Here is a 7,051-nt window from a genome sequence, read left to right on the forward strand (position 1 = left end):
AACACTAATCGACATCACACACACGAGACACAGATGGCGATGATCTCCGGCGCGCGAAAGTCCACGTAGCGTGTGCGAGTCCGGGGACCTGCCAAGAGGGGAAGAAGGGTGAGGGCGGGTGGAGAGGGGAGAACAGAGATGCCAATGGCTGAGGAGAGGGGAGGAGGAGTAGAAGGACAGAGGAGGGGAGGCCCGGGGCAGAAGTGGGGAGAAGGGGGGGAGGGATGGAGAGTGCCCAAAGGAACAGATACAGGAAGAGGGAGGGAGGATCAAAGTTGGTAGGAGGGGTAGATGGAGGGGAGGAGGACATCATCAGGGAGGGGGAGCTGGCGGAAGCCACCTCGGGAGAGGGTAAGGAGGGTGGAGAGATGGAGACCGGGTGGGACGTGGGAATACAGGCACAGCAGCGGGCGGGGGTGGGAGAGGACCGGGGAGACGAGCGGGTGAGGAGGATCGAGTTTACGGGAGGTGTACAGGATCCATATCCTTTCAAGGAAAAGGAGGAGGTGGGGGAAGGGGAGGAGATCGTACAGGAACCGCGTGGGGGAGGGGAGACGGATGCGATAGGCGAGGCGGAGAGCATGGCGTTCAAGGATTTGGAGGGATTTATAAAAGGTAGGGGGCGCGGAGATCCAGGCGGGATGGGCGTAACAAAATATAGGGCGGATGAGGGATTTATAGGTGTGGAGGATTGTGGAGGCGTCCAAACCCCACGTACGGCCAGAAAGGAGCTTGAGGAGACGGAGGCGGGAACGTGCCTTGGCTTGGATTGTCCGGAGATGGGGAGTCCAGGAGAGGCGACGGTCGAGGGTGACGCCAAGGTACTGAAGGGTGGGAGTGAGGGCGATAGGACGGCCATAGACGGTGAGATAGAAATCAAGGAGGCGGAAGGAAGGGGTGGTTGGGCCTACAATGATCGCCTGGGTTTTGGAGGGATTGACCTTGAGCAACCACTGGTTGCACCAAGCGGTGAACCGGTCAAGATGGGATTGGAGGAGGTGTTGGGAGAGATGTAGGGTGGGGGCAAGGGCAAGGAAGGTGGTGTCATCGGCAAACTGGAGAAGGTGGATGGGGGCTGACGGCGGCGGCATGTCCGCCATGTACAAAAGGTACAGAAGGGGGCAGAGGACGGAGCCTTGGGGCACACCGGCTGAGGGGAAAAAGGTGTAGGAATCTGTGTTATGGATGGTGACATAGGAAGGACGGCGGGAGAGAAAGGAGCTGATCAGACAGACGTAGTTAATGGGAAGGGCGAAGGTTTGGAGCTTGAAGAGGAAACTGGAATGACATACGCGGTCATAGGCACGTTCGAGGTCCAGGGAGAGGAAGATTGCGGAGCGATGGGAATTAAGCTGTTCGGAAAGGAGATGAGTGAGGTGAAGGAAAAGGTCGTCGGAAGAGAAGGACGGCCGAAAGCCACACTGGGTAACGGGAAGGAGGCGGTGCTGGCGGAGATGCTGGTGGATGCGGCGGGTGAGGATAGATTCCAGGACCTTGCTGAAGACCGAGGTAAGGCTGATAGGACGGTAAGAGGAGACGGCGGACGGCGGTTTGCCAGGTTTAAGGAACATGAGGATATGGGAGGTTTTCCACAGGTCGGGGTAGGAGAGGTAGGAGGCAAAGTGATTGGCCTTACTAAGGGCGTCAGGGAAGGGGTGATCATCGTGGAGAAGAGGATAGTAGGGGGAGGGTTTAGTTCCGGTAAGGCGACGGAAGGTGGACCAGAACTTGGACGAGTTGATAGGTAGAGTAGTATTTAAATGGGTGCATGTCTGTCGCCAGTCCCGGCATTTCTTAGCCGCGAGCAAATTTCGAATGTGTCGCTGGAGTTGCCGGTGGTGTCGTAGTGTGTCCGGGTCACGTGTGTGGAGGAAGGCACGGTAGAGTCGGCGGGATTCACGGAGGAGGAGGACGGATTGTGGGGGTAAGGTAGGACGGTGGGGGTGGATGGTGACAGTAGGGACGTGGACCTCCACGGCCTCAGACAAGGTCTGCTGGAGAAAGGAGGCAGCATGGGTGACATCATTGTGGTGGTGGTAGGTGATAGGGTGGCTATCGACCTGGGTGGAGAGGGTATCCCGGTAGGCATTCCGGTCGGCACGGGAATAGTCATGGACATACTTAGGGGGAGGGTCATTACGAGGGTCGGGTCAGGGGCGACGTCCATCTGAAACGGTGAGGAGGACAGGGCTCCAGGACATCCACCGTTAAGCGACCAAGGAGGTTGGGGGAGGACTCTCTCGATGCCACCCCATTCCCTATATATCTAACTTTCTGTGCGCAGGAGCAGTTTAATTCTGATTGGCTGATGGGTCTGATTAACCAATCAGAATTATCCTTCCAGATCATTCTCACAGCAAAACTTGCCTAAGCCAGTCACTAATCAGAAAATCACTCACTTCATTCCACATCCAATTTCTAATATAATGTTTAATAAAGTGAATTTTGAAACTTATTCCAATTAGACTGTTATTCTGACAGCTCTCTTACAAAAGCAAGCACACAGTAACATACGTCATCAGCTTCGTGGTTACAATCCTATTTTCCCACACTTCAAATTTATCAGGTTTTACAAAAAGTAATATTAAATTTTAACGTTCGCCTCACAAACGCTCTCTCATTCATTTCCATGTATCCACACAACAAAATAATAGGCAAATATAAATTTTGATTTGTTTTTTCTATTACGTAATGTATAGTAATTAAAGTTTTGAAATGGAAATCCCAGTTAAGTGATTTTATACACTGACAAGGGAACCTCCCCATCGCACCCCCCTCAGATTTAGTTATAAGGTGGCACAGTGGATAGGCCTTGAAAAACTGAACACAGATCAATCGAGAAAATAGGAAGAAGTTGTGTGGAATTATGAAAAAAAAGCAAAATATACAAACTGAGTAGTCCATGCGCAAGATAGGCAGCTTCAAGGAGTATGTGAGCTCAGGAGCGCCGTGGTCCCGTGGTTAGCGTGAGTAGTTGTGGAGCGGGAGGTCCTTGGTTCAATTCTTCCCTCGACTCAAAATATTACTTTCTTTATTTTCGCAAAGTTATGATCTGTCTGTTTGTTCATTGACGTCTCTGTTCACTGTAATAAGTTTAGTGTCTGTGTTTTGCGACCGCACCGCAAAACTGTGCGCTTAGTAGACGAAAGGACGTGCCTCTCCAATTTGAACCGAAAACATTTGATCGCAAGGTCATAGGTCAACCGATTCCTCCACAGGAAAACACGTCTGATACATTCTATACGACACTGGTGACGACATGTGCGTCACATGACAGGAATATGTTGTCGACCCACCTAACTTGTACACTTGGCGAAGGGGTAAAAAGATTCTTCTACCTTGCCCGATTTAGGTTTTCTTGTGGATGTGATAATCACTCCGAAAAAAGTGATGAAAACATAAGAGTTTGTCACATAAACTGCAACAAATGAATGCAACATTTTCACAGTCTCACAGTTTTCCCTGTTCTTGCCGTTTTCAATGTTTATCGTCACAAAAAAAAAGACCTGCAAGTTCATTTTCATCATTTTAATTCTACATCTGCATGGATTATACTGATTTTCGTAGCAGGACTGAAAAATTTGCATTAATGGGAAAATAATACATATTTCGCTCACCTGCCAGTTTCAACTGTGCACCAATTTCTTCCCAAACTCTGTCTCTGAACAAAGTGTCCCTACATTTAGGGTTCTTCAAATCGTAAAGGCAAGGACGTTGCGAGACCAGCTCACAGAGCATCACATCCTGTGAGTGGCTCATTTCAGTTTTCCTTGAGTGGCTCGACATCTTTCTGGCAGCCGTACGTCTTTGTGTCATCCGACTTCCGTCGCAACACTGCTCACTGGTGCAGTGCTGCGGCAGCTGCCGCAACAGTCGCGAGTCGCATCCCAAACTCGAACTGCGCATGCGCCAGCAAGCAACTTCTGACGTCACGTAGCGACCTGTCGCAGTCGCTAGTGTGTGTCGCGTCATAGACAACGTACCTTAAGAACCCGCAGCAGCCGGGCTCCATGTCTGCATATCTTACTGCAATAAATGTTATCCCGTAGTAACTTGCAATGTTACAATGCGACCCGCACGCGACCGAACACCATGTGACAAGCGAATGTACCAGACAGAATTCTCGTTCATTGTTGCACATTCCCTTGTGTTCGTTTTGGTGTAACGGGAGCTTAAATTACTAACTTGAACTCGTTTCTTACCCCGCATGACCGAACATATGTTTTATTTTTTTTTTTTTTTTTTACACATAGCTACTGGGAGATGGGCTGCCATTCTTCAGCTAAAATATCTACAAACAGCCTTTTACAGTGAAAAATAAAAATAACTGAATAACAAGAAATTTTGGGTTGCTTGGTGCTAAGGTATGTGTATGATGTACATCTAGTTCTTTACTCTGCAAATCACGATCAGGTGCATGGCAGAGGGTACTTTCTATTGCACCAGTTATTATGCTTTCTTCACATACAGAGGGGGGGAAGAATGATTCTATGCCTATGTGTGTGCAGTAATCATTCTAATCTTATCCTTAGGAACCATATGTGGGGGATACATATGGTGTTGTAATATATTCCTAGATACACATTTAAAGCCGGTTCTTGAAACTTTGTTAGCACATATTCTCGGGATAGTTTACATCTTCAAGAGTCTTCCAGTTCAGTTCCGTCCATATCTCTGACCATTCGTGACCATTCAGTATCTGTCCTTCTCTGTATACGTTCAGTATCCTCCATTAGTCGTACCTGGTACGGCTTCTACACACTTGAACAATATTCTAGAACTGGTCGCTCGAGTGATTTGTAAGCAAACTCCTTTGTACACTGATTGCACTTCCCCAGTTGAGCCGTGCTGCGGCTCGCATTGGTGCTGTTTGCAAGTTTCCGCCCTCTGTTAGAGGCCAGACAGAATTGTTTTGTTCAAATGGCTCTAAGAACTACAGGACTTAACATCTGAGGTTATCAGTCCCCCAGAACTTAGAACTATTTAAGCCTAACTAACCTAAGGACACCACACACATCCATACCCGAGGCAGGATTCGAACCTGCGACTGTAGCGGTTGTGCGATTCCAGACAGAAGTGCTCAGAACTGCTAGGCCACTCCGGCTGGCTATCGTTTAGTTTGCATGGTTGTGGTTGTTTCTCTTCTTCTCATGTTAACTAGCGCCACTCGGTTTTGTAAGCGTTGCCTGTCTGCTAGTGACAGCAGCAGTGGTTATCGATATGTAGTAACGGTGGCCCTATCTTCGGAGCTACATCGTCATTTTTCCGGGTCATGTGAGTGGGCCAGTTCGGTTGGGGGCTAAAGAGGAGCCAGGTCCACTGAGTGCCAGGACACGCTGGGACCGCTGGTGGCACACGTGGAGTGCCGGATGGAACGGCTGTGGTCACGAGGGTGCACGACCTCGTCGTAAAGCGGATACAGCAAGCTTTAAGGTGAGTGCATTTAAATCCGAGTAGAGAGACCTCCACCCTTGTGATGTCTCGCAATTCTCCAGTGACTTTGGTTCGTGTTGCTGCTCGTAGTGTCGCCGAGGCGAAAAGCAGCGAGTGGAGTGCTTGGGGAAGGCGTTTCTGATTAGCCTTCCTCGACTTCTTATTATTGTTTACTGCGTTCAACTTGTTAAGTTCAACCAGCGGTAATTTTTCTTGCCTGGAGGGCACTAACGCCCCAGTTACCTGCCCTGGGGGTACGTGTACGTTTCCTCGCCTTGCCGCTGCTGTCCGCTAAGGAGTGTAGTTTTGACAGCTTTCTTGATTGTAGGCCGGTTGGTAATTCTTCTACTCTGGGGTAGTGAGTCCTTTCTCGTTCTGGGTGCTCTAATCACAGTATTCTGGGGGTGCAGACCGCTGGTTCCGGCTTTGGCGTATTATTCCAGCGTTGAATTTGGTTTATCGGACGTCAGGTAGCTTCAGCAAGATTATCATCAGTCATTCGTTACATGGCCACTAGTCTGAGTTACCACCTTATGAAGTAAATGCAACTCTCGGCTGCCTATTTCATCGCTCACAAAAGTGTTTATTGCCGGACCTTCTCGGAGGTCATTTCTGGAGCACTGTCTGTGGGCCCTTGGTTCTTGTAAGACATGTGTGTTCTAAAAGGTGGTCTTATGGCCAGCAGTTCAGTGTAACGCTCCTTCAGTCCGCGCTTTCTGCAGGTATAATCTGCCTCAGTACTCTTTAAGGAACTTATGTCCAGGTTCTTGCATTTTATTATTCTATTATTTATTACAATACCTTGTAATGAGTACATTAAAGGTTATATATGTCTAGTTAATAGTTCTGCTCGCCTTCTAGAATAAATCTAGCAGTGTAGTGTTCAGTGGATGTTAAGGGTTGTGTTACAAAGTTTACCATCATCTTATTTCATCCGTTTGGTGACCAGTTGCTTCTTTCTTCAATTAACCTTTCCTATTCAACTCAATTAACCTTTGCTATTTCTAATTTTTTTAAATATATATTATTGCCATTCTTGGCGTGTAATGCCCTCAGCTGTGATTGTGGTCACTTGCCTTCTAATTTGGTATTTGTATTTACGCAGTAAGTACCGTCTGCTATATGATCATTCCATTTCATGTCGCTACAAAGTGTTACACCCACGTGTTTGTATGACTTGGCCGATTCCAACAGTCACTCACTGATATTGTAGTCATAGGAAACTAACTTTCTCGTTTTGTGAACTGCAGAGGTTTACATTTGCAGCAAGTTGCCAGTCTTTGAACTGCGTTGAAATCTTATCAAGATCTGCCTGAATATCTATGTAACTTCTTTCAGACGGTACTTAATTGTCGATAAGTGCATCGTCCGCAAAAAGCCTGATGTTACTATGAATGTTATCTGCAAAGTCATTAATATACAAACAACATGAACAGCAAAACCCAACACACTCCCCTGTGGCACACCTGAAGTTACTTCTACATCTGACGATGACTATCAATCCAAGATAACATGCAACATGACCCCGCCAAAAAGTCCTCAATCCACTCACAAATTTAACTTGATAACCATGATCGTGCTTTTGACAATAAGCATCAGTGTGGTACTGAGTAAAATG

This window comes from Schistocerca cancellata, chromosome 11 (assembly GCF_023864275.1).
Source record: "Schistocerca cancellata isolate TAMUIC-IGC-003103 chromosome 11, iqSchCanc2.1, whole genome shotgun sequence".
NCBI lineage: Eukaryota > Metazoa > Arthropoda > Insecta > Orthoptera > Acrididae > Schistocerca > Schistocerca cancellata.